Here is a 13,498-nt window from a genome sequence, read left to right on the forward strand (position 1 = left end):
GACTGTGCTGCCCCCTCGGGAACGACCGGCGCGCGTCTAGCCTTTCCTTCTTTGGTTCAGTTTGCTGCACCTAGTACTGGCCTTTTGCTCCCCAGGCTGGCGCTCCCAGGAGGACTTGGCAACCTACGATATGGATCTCCATCTTATATGCAGGAGGCTAGAGGAGTAGCTGGGGATCCAGGACCTCTAATAAGTTGGATTAGACCCCCTTCTTTTCTGAACAGTCTGGCCCCTGGCTCCCTTCATGTCCCCTTTTTCTCTGTGCCTGAAGCTGGAATAGAGGAGGTAGGATAAGAGAGCTCAGCACCCAAGAATGTCAGTAGTGATTGCTGACACGGACTTCTGCAACAGGGCCCACAGAAGGAAGAGGTCAGCTGGAGCACAGCCGGCTTTCCTTGAGCATTCGCAAAGCATTTGGCCTCATTCCGCAGGACCCCCTTCCAGTGCAGCCAAGGGTGTCCCCCGCATCCTCCCTCCTACTCTCATAGGTGCTGCCCCTGAGGGCAGAGGGCAGAGCACCTTGTGTTGCAGCTCTCACCACAGTCACTGTCCTAACAGTGACACCCAAACACACACATCTCACATGCATATGTACACACACGTATCAGGAAAAAGGCAGGGAGCACAGAAACAGGCACCTGACACACAAACACTCTCAAAGACACACGGGGATGAAGGAGCTGCAGAAACATAAAACACACACCCGCACACAGGCACACATACAGTGACTCTCACACGCAAACCCACACACTTCCTCTGACACACACACAGCCCTGCTCTCCTCTTCTCTCTTATTTTCCTAGGAAGCAGAATTCAGGGAAAGAGTCCAGAATCCTGATTGGGGGGGGTTCTCTTTTGGAGAGGCTCAGACTAAGAGTCACCAGGCAGAACCAGGCCTGACTGGGTCTCAGAACCCAAGCCAACCACCTGTGCCTAGGGAGACAGGTGTGCTTCTGTACTTCTGTACTTCAGGGGGGAGAACATACAGGCACCTCCATCCACTTATCTGCAGCAGATCAGGTCCTGACCACAGGTCTGCCACAGGTGCTGGGCGTGGGGGAGGGCCGTGCCATCTAAAGCAGCCTCTTTGTGTTGCTGCTGCCAGGCAGGAGCAGGCTCTGTTCTCAGTGGCTCTTCTCCACCCCAAGAGAGCTCTTCTCCCTTCTCAGGAGCCGGAAAATAAATTAGGCCCCTTGGGGTGGCAGCGGGGACTTTACAAACAGCTCTCCCTCCCTCTCTCTCTTAGTGTCCATGGAGATTTGTTTCACCCTAATGAAGCTTACTTGCCTACTCCACAATCCCCAGCCCTCTCTCATACCCACAATCCTTGCTCCATGAGGTCAGCTTGTGTCTGCAGGGTCCACAGTCAACAGAGAGGCTGCCCATATTCATAGTGAGTAGGAGCCTGCTGGTTGGTCTAGGATGTCAGATTCCACTTTCTTATATCTGTCTTTATGGAATCTGGGTCCTGCTTAAGTATTCGGGCCCTTTTCTACAGTGCCCAGATACTTCTTAGAATCTAGCACCCCACACCAACCCTCCAATAATAATTGAGCTCTTCTTTGGAGAATCTAGAGCCCTCATAATAGGATTTAAGCAGCTCTCTTTATGGGTGGGTTCTAAAACTCTGGTTTTTATTTTATTTTGAGACATAGTCTCACTTTGTTACCCTGGGTGGAGTGCTGTTGTATCATAGCTTACAGCAACCTCAAACCCTTGGGCTTAGGAGTTCCTCTTGCCTCAGCCTCCTGAGTAGCTGGAATTATAGACACCCACCACCATGTCTGGCTAGTTTTAGTAGAGATAGGGTCTTGCTTTCGATTAGGCTGGTCTTGAACTCCTAAGCTCAAGGGATCCTCCTGCCTTGGCTTCCCAGAGTGCTGGAACTACAGGCATGAGGCACTGAGCCTGGCCTAAACCTCTGGTTTTTAAATTGAGATACTCTCTCTAGGTCCTAGGCTGTGTCCATGGGATCTGGTGCTATTTACCTGGGCCTCTGTCCCAGGCTCCTGGCTGATTCAGGCCTTTGTGTGAATGAGAAAAAGCACCTCTCTGTGCAGACCAAGGCTCTAGGGTACATATCTTGGCAAATGGTACCTTGGTGCAAAAACAAAGGTGTTGCTTCCTTCAGTGGGAGGTGGCTCTGTGTTTCTCTCTGTCTTAGTGAGGGAGCTTGGGCTGATGTCAGCCTCTACTTCCCCTTGGGTGGCTCTTTTATGCCATGCACAAACTGTTCAATTGTATGTGGCAGTTCTGTCTACAGTATATGTGCTTCTAGCTATAAGGCCTATGTCTGTCTATAGACATCTATTCATGGGGTCTGGGCTTCTTTAAGGACAAGGTTTCTGTGTATAAGATCTGGGCCACTGTCTACATACCTGGGAGCTGATCTGAAGGCCTAGGCCTCTCCCTGTGGCATCTGGGCCATGGAAGGACCCAGGCCTCTGTCAATGGGGTGCAAATCTTTGTTTATAACTGTGAGTCCAATTGTTTCTATGACCCACAGTAAGATGAGTATTTTGCACTGGAGTTTTGTACACACACATACACATTCACATACACAACTGAAACAATGTTTTATGGAAAAATACTTATCCTTACTACAGAGGATACACTCTGATGTTTTTCTTCTGTTCTAGTCTTATAATTAAAAACAATAAAATATGGGCAGCGCCTGTGGCTCAGTGATTAGGGCGCCAGCCCCATATACTGAGGGTGGCAGGTTCAAACCCGGCCTGGCCAAACTGCAACAAAACATAGCCAGGTCCTGTGGCAGGCACCTGTAGACCCAGCTACTTGGGAAGCTAAGGCAAGAGAATTGCCTAATTCCAGGAGTTGGAGGTTGCTGTGAGTTGTGATGCCACAGCACTCTACCCAGGGTGGTAAAGTAAGACTCTGTTTCTTTAAAAAATAAAAAAATAAAAAAGTAAAAAACTGGTTGAGACCCATAAAAATGATTTGATTTCACTATTGGTTACAAACTACAGTGTAAAAACACTATTGTCTAAGGGCTGGCCTCTGAACTATCTCTCTGCAGACTGAGGCCTCTGTGGAAGCTGAAGTTCTCTCCATGGAGCTGGTCCTCTCCCTAGGGCCCCACTTTCATGAACCAGCATGAAGAGTAAATGTGCCAAAGTGGGAATGGTGGAGAATGAAGAAAATAAGACACATACAAGACAAAGATCACACAAGAGATAAGGATGGGATAGGCAAGTCTGGCGCAGCTGATCTCTGCAGCCAGCACCAAACCATGTGAACAGCTTTATTTATATAGCACCTAAACAAGTTTGCTTATACTAACAATGTAGCAAATCAGTAAGAAACACAAGTGGGAATGTTTTCATCTTAAGGTTGAGGGGAAGTAATAGTACATGGGGTAAAGATTAATTTTAGGGAGAGAAGGCTGTGTGGTTTTAGGCAAAAGATGTGAAATCAAATCAATTTTATGGGTCTCAACCATAGATAGAAAAGTATATAGAAACGACATGACTTCTGGCAAAGAGAAAGGGCTATTGTTGTTTTAGGAGGGGAGGAGAAGCAGTTGGGGGCTGTTCCTTGAACACACGTCCCAGGCTGTAGGGTCTTGCCACCTCACAATCCACACCCCACATCTCTTCCCTTTTTATTTCTTAGTGCCAATTTGTGAACAAATGATTTTAATTGGAGGAGTTGCTTGACTCCCACTCTGCAGAACAATAACAAGAAACAATAGCTATCATAGCTGTGAAAAGCTTTTCAGGGGTGACTGGCTTGCCACAACGTTGCACAAGATCAGTTCCCCTGTGGGTCAGCTTCTTCAGCTGTCCTCATGTCAGGGCTTCATCTTCTGGGAGGTCTTGGGTTGGCAATAGATTACTTGGGGTATCAATTTCACCTTCTTGGTGGCACAGAAGGTCTTCTGGGTCCATGTCTGACCAACCGTTCAGGGAGCCAACGAGGGCTGTCAGCTGCTCTAGGAAAAACACAAACATGTCCTCTCCCCGATATTACAACAGGGTCAGGCCCTTGCCAAATACTAGTCAGAGGATCCTTTCATAGCACCTCAGGATGTTTAGAACTGGGTGCATTCCAAAATCACTCTGCTGCTGTGTGCCCCTAGATATGAACATTTAAGAAACTGAAAGTAAAAAGGGCATGAGAGAGAAGACTATGAGGTGTATTGGGGCATATCTCTCCCTTCTTTAACTTCTTCTTCTTTTTTTTTTTTGAGACAGAGCCTCAGGCTGTCGCCCTGGGTAGAGTGCTGTGGCATCACAGCTCACAGCAACCTCCAACTCTTGGGCTTAAGTGATTCTCTTGCCTCAGCCTCCCAAGTAGCTGGGACTACAGGCACCTGCCACAACGCCTGGCTGTTTTTTTTGGTTGCAGCCGTCCTTGTTGTTTGGTGGGTCCAGGCTGGATTTGAACCCGCCAGCTCAGGTGTATGTGGCTGGCGCCTTGAGCCACAGTCGCCAAGCCCCTTCTTTAACTTCTTTTTTTTTTTTTTTTAGACAGAGCCTCAAGCTGTCGCCCTGGGTAGAGTGCTGTGGCATCATAGCTCACAACAACCTCCAACTCCTGGGCTCAAGCGATTCTCTTGCCCCAGCCTCCCAAGTAGCCCCTTCTTTAACTTCTTAAGTTGAAGTTTAAGAGTGAGGAGATTAACTGAAATGAAATTGGGATAATTTCTTATAAGTTGCCAGAGGCAGCTCCATGAGAATAAGGACGGTTACCATTTCATAGTATAGAGTTAAAACTCATTTAGGGGGTGGCGCCTGTGGCTCAAAGGAGTATGGCGCCGGCCCCATATGCCGGAGGTGCCGGGTTCAAACTCAGCCCCGGCCAAAAACTGCAAAAAAAACCGTTTTGGTGTTGTGCTCGAATACATCCATTTTAATGGACCAAGAGCTTACAATAACAAAGCAGTAGGTGTATGAGAAGTAGGAAAAAATAGCAGATAGGCAAGAGAATTACGGTTAATGTGAGTAAGGCGTGCCCTTTGTAAAGCACAGTCAACTTTGGTTAGAGCTTCTGCTGAGTGGGTGTTAAAGAACGAGAAGAGGAAGGGTTAGCTGGTCCTTTAAGAATGTCAAAAAGGGGCTCAGAGCCTGCAGCTCAGCAACTAGGGCACCAGCCACATACACTTGGGCTGGCAGGTTTGAACCCAGCCCCGAGCCTGCCAAAAAAATCCAACAATGACAGCTACAACAAAAAAAATAGTCGGGCATTGTGGCGAGCACCTATAGTCCCAGCTGCTTGGGAGGCTGAGGCAAAAGAGTCACTTGAGCCCAAGAGTTTGAGGTTGCTGTGAGCTGTGACGCCATGGCACTCAACCAAGGGCAACATAGTGAAAGACTCTGTCTCAAAAAAAAAAAAAAAGAATGTCAAAAGGGGATTTTAAGTCTCTCGTAGTAAGTTGCAATGAGGGGCAGAGCCAATTAATGTCTCCCAGTAATTGCTGAAAATCATTCAGGGTAGTTAACTTATCGGTAGTATGAATTTGGAGTTTTTGATGATTCTCAATGAGGTGACCCAAATAGAAAAAGGGGGAACACTTTGTATCTTTCCTGGGGCTATCATAACCGAAAGGCAGTTAGAGAGTCCTGTAATACAGTGAGAATAATGATCAGTGTAAAAGAATCAGGGTGGGCCAATAAAATGTCGTCATATAATGAATAATATAAGCAGTAGGAAATTCTTGGGACATGTACTTGTTCCTTCCTTGGCAGGTCAGTACATTCCTTTTTTTTTTGATAGTAGCTTCTTTTTTTGTTGGTTATAAAACCTACATCCATATACAAAATTGGGAACACATTCTGAGGCCTCTTTTGAAAGAATGTTGTAGTGTTTTTTAACTGAGTTAAAAAAATAAAAATAATGTAATTTTTTTTTTTGCCAGGGCCAGGTTTGAACCTGCCACCTCCGGTATATGGGGCTGGTGCCCTACTCCTTGAGCTACAGGCACTGCCCCAAAATAATGTAATTTTTAAACACTGTTTTGAAAACTTAAAAGTGCAGTAATATATTTAGTTTCCTTTATCTATGAAATGGTGCAATCTAATTCAAAACTGGAAAGGTCATAACAAATCGTGTCTGCACTACCTGATGTTAAAGTTTATGTATATGTTAGTTTACACTTAAAATACAAGAGGAAATAGGAATTATTATTGCAGAGGCCCAATTTTAATCTTAACGTGTATAAATTTTGAAAGATAACTGTCAGTTAAGTTAGAGATTAGAAGAAACTAAATTGGAAGGGGTACAATTCACAACATCAAGAAGATTTGGACATGAAGGGTTTCACTGAAGTTTGTGAATTAATTAGCTTTGACTTTGTTATTCTTACTTTTAGAGAACAATATACAGCTTTAAAAATTTAGACTATAAATGAATCCCCAACAATAAAAAAAAGTAATACCATAAAAAAAATTTAGACTATATTTGTTTGAACAGGATGTAGTTACTGTATGAAACTTGAACTTAAAATTTGGATAAAGAAAACAAGGGCATGGGTGGTGCCTATGGCTCAGTGAGTAGGGCACCAGCCCCATATCCCGAAGGTGGCAGGTTCGAACCTGGCCCTGGCCAAACTGCAACAAAAAATAGCTGGGTTTTGTGGTGGGCTCCTGTAGTCCCAGGTACTCAGGAGGCTGAGGCAGGAGAATCGCCTAAGCCCAAGAGCTGGAGGTTGCTGTGAGCTGTGATTCTGCAGCACTCTACTGAGGGCAACAGAGTGAGACTCTGTCTCGAAAAAAAAAAGGCACAATAACTTCAATTCAATTTTATATGCATAAGAGTTGTAAAATCTGAGCCATCTTAAAGAGAAATTGATTCTAAAATTTATAACACCTATAAATAATCAGAGGCAAAACCACTATATTAAAACAGATTCTCTAGCAAGTAAAAATCTTGCTGTTTAAGCATACACTGGTATCCACTTTAGATACAAGATAAAACTCACTCTTCAGGCTTGGCACCTGTAGTTCAGCGGCTAGGGCGCTGGCCACATACAACAGGGTTGGCAGGTTCAAACCTGGGCTGGGCCTGCCAAACAACAATTGACAACTACAGCAAAAAAACAGCTGGGCATTATGGTGGGTGCCTGTAGTACTAGCTACTTGGGAGGATGAGGCAAGAAAATAGCTTAAGCCCAAGAGTTGGAGGTTGCTGTGAGCTGTGATGCTATTGCACTCCACTGAAGGCGATATAGTGAGACTCTGTCTCAAAAACAAAAACAACCCCCCCACAAAAACTCTTTAAAGTGGCTCCACCTTGGCAGATACAAATATTTGTAATGAATGCTCACCTGATATATGTAGTTTATCAGTGAAAACATCCCAGCTGATTCACAAAAGTCTGATGGCATCTGTCTCATTTTCATCACAGTAAATACACTCCTCACCAGATAACTAAGTTAGTTTAGACATTCTACCTTTTCACATCAGTGCATTGGGAAATCACACCCAGTAAACAAGAGGAACAAAACTATTTCTGTGACAGTATAAATTATTTAGTTTAAAAAATTTCAAATCCATATTCTTTCATTAATAACTGGGTCAGATGATTTATCAAAAGCAATAACTTTACATAGTTATGCCAGATTTTGCAGAATTACTTAAAGATTACTGCAAGTCAGGTGTATGTTAAGTAAGTGCAGATAAGTTCAATACACAGATCCGTCTGAATCTTTCAATATGTGAAAATGCTTTTAGAGTAGGATCTGAATTGCTTTCCCAATAGTCAAAGAATGAAGTTTTATGGCACTTCTACATAGTTGCTGGTTTGTTGCCAACCACATTATTAAAAGCACTGGTTACCAAGTAAAAAATACTTTTACGTATTTTTAACATTAACGTTAAATTACAGTAAATATAAAAGTTTCACAGTTTAAATCCAATATAAATCACCCATATCCAATTATCAAATTAAAACAAAAAATATTAACTCCTGAAAGCTGAAAGCAAAATTTAAAGAAAAACAAAAATATCACCAAGGGGTATTTTAGACCTTCGCATTTTTTTTTTTTTACCTATTACAGGAAGGTGGGGTGATGGGCATGGTGTCTCTTTGGCTGTTTCCTGTGGAATGAGGGGCAGCATGGACTGCTTATAAGGAAGATTGGGGGGGGGGTAGATTACGTTCTGTGGATCATCTCAGTTTTGAACATGTGAGAGTAAGCAGGCATCCTGAGAAAAGGCATAGAGAAAAGGAAAAACCCAGGGAGGAAGGTTATACATTCATCAGGAAGCTGGGTACCAGGATAATGTAATTGAACTTCCAGAGAGGCTTGAGGTCCTTCTCCCAGAAGAACATCTGCAATGAAAGGGATATATATATATAATTATTATTATATATTATAAATATTGTATATAATATATATATATATATACAGGGTTTTTTTTTTTGCAGTTTATGGCCAGGGCTGGGTTTGAACCTGCCACCTCTGGCACATGGGGCCAGCACCCTACTCCTTTGAGCCACAGGCACCACCAATGAAAGGGGTATTTTGTTGCCAATTATGTTCTGCCTGTTCTGCAGTAGGATTAGCCCAGTCTGATTTCCATAATAAGTAATCACCACCAGAAAGACATGATTTTGCAACAGACTTCCAGTTATTAGGAGGAAGAGTATCATTGACAAAGTATCCATAAGATAAGAGTAAATGGAGCAGTTGGACCATACTGTGCACAAGCCTGTTTCCGCTCTCTAAGGGTTTTAAAAGGAAGAGGCTGGTGCTAGTGAGCTCCATTGCCTTGTTGATCAACAGTTTTAATAATTGGAAAGCAAGGCTCAGTGCCTGTAGCTCAGCAGCTAGGGCACCAGCCACATACACCAGGGCTAGCAGGTTTGAACCCAGCCTGGGCCTGCCAAACACCAATGAAAACTACAACAACAAAAAAATAGCTGGTGTTGTGGCAGGCACCTGTAGTCCCAAATACTTGGGAGGCTGAAGCAAGAGAATTGATTAAGCCCAAGAGTTTGAGGTTGCTGTGAGCTGTGACGCCATGGCACTCTACCAAGGGCGACATAGAGAGACTCTGTCTCCAAAAAAAATAAAATAATAATAATATTAATAATAATTGTAAAGCAAGAAAAGTCAGCTAAAGAACCCCTTTGTGTATGAGTTTGTTCCAAGGTCAGTTGCAAAGGTGACTTGGAATGTCCAGACGTAACAAAAGGTTGTGGTGGTGATGGAAATTTAGAAAGTGGGGGTCAGGTTGCAGACAAATCAGTGCAGGTTTAGATGGAGGGGAGACACGAAGTCCAGCCATAGCCAATAGCCCAGAAGAGAAACACTCCTCATCATACTTCTGTTCCTCATTTTGTAAGGCTTGTTGAGATTCAAAGGAAGGGGTTTATAATACTTAGGTGTTTCTGCCAGAGCAGAAGGAGAAACATTCATCATCTGAAAAGGGGGACACGTATGTTCATGATTAGGATCTAAACAGTCCCTAACTAGTCCCCAAAGAGAGAAAGCATCAATAGGAACATTAGAAGGTCTGTTGGCTGTATAATAAACATGCAGTTTTTCCCCTATTCTGTCCCACGTAGCAGCATTAACAGGGCTTCCTCAGGAAATCAAGGACAAATTTCTTGAATAAAGTAGAGAAACTGCTCTAATTGGGTGATATGAATATGACAGCCACAGGTTTTTAACACAGACTTAATCATTAAAGAATTCTTGCTCCTTTGAGCCTGACTGTCCCGTAATTTATTACTCCCAACGATGATCACCCCCCAAAACAAATTTACTTGTGAACTGTGCAATTTCACTTTTCTTCTCACGGTGGATTCCCTCACCTGCATGCACCTATTATGCCGTACTTTGGTCCCTGGTTGGGTGCAAAGTGAAGAGCAAATGTACCAAAGTGGGAATGGTGGGGAATGAAGAAAATAAGACACATACAAGACAAAGATCACACAAGAGATAAGGATGGGATAGGCAGGTCTGGCGCAGCTGATCTCTGCAGCCTGCACCAAACCATGTGAACAGCTTTATTTATATAGCACCTAAAGAAGTTCGCTTATACTAACAATGTAGCAAATCAGTAAGAAACACAAGTGGGAATGTTTTCATTTTACAAGGTTAAAGGGAAGTTATAGTACGTGGGGTAAAGATTAACTTCAGGGAGAGAAGGCTGTGTGGTTTTAGCCAAAAGATAGAAAAGTATATAGAAGCTACATGACTTTTGGCAGAGGGAGCAAGGAGAAAGGACTATTGTTGTTTTAGGAGGGGAGGAGAAGCAGTTGGGGGCTGAGGGGGTCTTGCCACCTCAATCTGCACTCCACACCTCAGGCCTCCTTTCTCCTCTCCTACAGGCTCTGTCTTCACTTCTCTCTGACCCTGAAGTTTGCTGGTACACTGCTGGCTCCCATGACTTCTCCAAGGATACTGAGCTCAGGCCCCTGGGAACACTCTGACATAGTGCCTTGCTCTCCCTCCTTCCCTGGGGCCCAAGGAATCAGGGAGCTGAGCAGGTCTGGGGCAGAGGGAGCTCTCTGGCTGTGTGGTCCAAGGTGGCTCCCAGGACAGCCGGTGGCAACCACAGAATTGGTCTGTGTTCATAAGTCATGGAAGCTACGGCCTGGGGAAGGGGAGGACACGAGGGAGGCACTTTGGGGGCCATGGATTAATATTTCATTAAACAAATAAGGCACCTGGCACGTGTGTGAGCAGCAGAGGCAGCCGCCAGCTCAAGACACGAACGACTCACAGGCTCTGCACCTTTCATAGGGCCCATGTGTGCTCTAGCACAAGCAGGCTGTTGGTGTGGTCCTAACATGAACACTTGGTGTCAGTAGGAGGGTGATGTACATATCTTCTGATTTCCAAGTGTGTGTGTCAGCATGGCTCCCTGGTGCTCTAATGTCCATGAGTTTGCATGGAACCATACGCATGGCTGACAACAGGAACACGATGCACTGGTATGCAGCCCAGGACACAGGAAATTAGGATGCAGGATTCAGTGGGTGGGGTTGGGGTGTAATAACCTCTGATTCTTGTCATTCCTGATCTCTCTAATGAGTCCAGCAAGCCAAGACACCTGGAGTGGGGGAGGAGTCTTTGGGCTGTTACACTAGAGCTATGAGTCCCTGAATGTATTTTGAGAAAAGCTGAGAGGGAGGTGACATGGCCTGACAGTTAACAGCATAGACCATGGGCCTGGGTTCAAATTCCAGTTCTTTCTTTTTTTCTAATTTAAGGTTAATGTGAGGGGACAAACAACCAGGTTACAACATTTGAATTTGTTAGAGTCCCTTTCGTAGTTGTGTCTTGCACCAAAAGGTGTGCCATACTCTGGTTTCTCTTCAGATCGTATAAATCTTTTGCCTTTTACCACCCTATTATCCCCATTAAGTGGGAGCATCCCAGCCCCCGTATTCCCCCTCCTCCTTCCCTCATTCCTCCTCCTTCTAACTTGCAATGAATTTTTCTCCTAGGCATGAATTAGATCATCTACAGGCTTCCTATTGGTATTGAGTACATTGGATATTTGCTTTTCCATTCTTAGGATACTTCACTAAGAAGAATGTGTTTTGAATTCCAGTTCTAAACCCCCCACTAGCTACGCTGGTCACTTGACTGAGATTGCTTCCTCACCTGTTAAATGGGTGTAATAATGCTCTACCCCAAGGACCTGGTTGCTGTGAAGAATAAGATCCACAGTGTCTGGGAAGCACTTAGCATGATGTTTAGGGTTCAAGAGGTGCTTGATTAATGGAGGGTTCTTCATCCATTTTTTTTTTTTTTTGAGACAGAGTCTCACTTTGTCACCCTTGGTAGAGTGCTGTGGCATCATAGCTCACAACAACCTCAAACTCTTGGGCTCAAGCTATTCTCTTGCCTCAGCCTCCCAAGTAACTGGGACTTCAGGACCCCGCCAGAGCTCCCAGCTATGTTTAGAGACAAGGTCTCACTCTGGCTCAGGCTGGTCTAGAACCTGTGAGCTCAGGCAATCTACCCACCATGGCTAGGGTTACAGGCATGAGCCACTGCCCAGCCCATCATTATTAAGAGGTTACCTCCTAAGGTCTGTGCAACTAGACCAGCCCCAGACTCTCTTTTCCATTTGTTCCCCCCCATTTTCAAGCTTCCCCAATAGTTGTCACAGTGAGAGAGGTGACCTAGGGCCTGGAGGATAGGGAAGGGGAAGGGGTAGGAAAAGAATAGATGGAATGAGGGGAAGAGGAAGTTATAGTAAAAAAAAAAAAAAAAGAAGAAGTCCCCATCCTTGACATTGTACAGGAAGGAGTCCAAGACATCTCAGACCCTATAGCCTCTCCTTAACACCTAAAAAATCTCCCTAGATCTAGACTTTCACCAAAATTTCGCTTTCTAAAAAGTGGCTGCAAGGAGACAAAAGGAACTGGAGTCAAGGTCTCTGAGTAGCATAACCCCCCACCAGTCTTAACTGCCAGAGTTCTGGCTCCTGACCTCTCCCAGTGGTTGAGGGCTTCCCTGGCAAAGGTGGTTATAACTGGGCAACAGCCAGAAAAGTGGCACCCCAGAGTGGGTGGGGAGAATCCAAGATGGAGAGGGCCAGGGCAAAGTATCTGGCAGCCTCCCAGTAGGCCCCAGCATTTCCTAACCCTCTTGGGTCCCCTGGAAAGGATCTGTTCCCTCGGCAGAGAGCCAGCAGACAGGTCTGAGCTGGCCTGCTCCTCCACAGACAGAGGAGGAACAGCTTGGGGGAGAGGCCCTGAGATCTTGGTGGGGAGTGGTGGCTGTAACCCCCATGTTTCCTCTAAGGAGTCAGGGACAGAGGGGACTATGGCCTGGGCATACCCTACCAAGGCCCAGGGCCAACCCTTTGCCTCAGTTGGCCATCCTGCTGCCACATGCGTAGCTAGGGGTCTGGACCCCCATGTGTGAAGATAGTGTCTGCCTACTCTTTCCCAAGGAGCCAACATCAGTTCTCTACTTCCCCTCCCCTGGGCTAGGCAGGTTCAGGCCAATCTTTGCAAGAGCTTCATGGCAAACATTGATCTGTAATAAAACCATAGTGTGTGTTCAGAAGAGATTCCAGACACGGAGAGATCCAGACAAAACACATACACAACCACACACATACATACAGATGCAAAACACACAGCTCTGCAAGGGCAACACCAGCAGGACTGAAAACACATCTAAACAGGGACCCACACTGGTCAGACACACAAACATCATTGGTTCCACACATCCTCTCTCTTTGTTTTTCTTTGCCAGTCTTCCCTGTGTTCTCACAGCATTTGTTCAGAGCTCTATGTAAGGGTTTCTACTTGGCATTATAATTACTCATTGGCCAGTCTGTCTCCTTGGGTAATGTGAAGATTCCTTAAGGGAAAGGATCTTGTCTTATGCAAGTATGTATCCTCAGCATCCAGCATGCAGCCTGGTATTTAGTAGGAGTAGGTGAGGTGCTCAATAAATAATTATTGAATCAAGGAAGAAAAGAAATGCACTCTGACAGTGGGACATTCATGTCTAGAATCCCCCAGAAGCCCACAGGGATAACCAGTGCATACCACTGGTGTC

Source organism: Nycticebus coucang, chromosome 10 (assembly GCF_027406575.1).
Source record: "Nycticebus coucang isolate mNycCou1 chromosome 10, mNycCou1.pri, whole genome shotgun sequence".
In the NCBI taxonomy this organism is placed as follows: domain Eukaryota; kingdom Metazoa; phylum Chordata; class Mammalia; order Primates; family Lorisidae; genus Nycticebus; species Nycticebus coucang.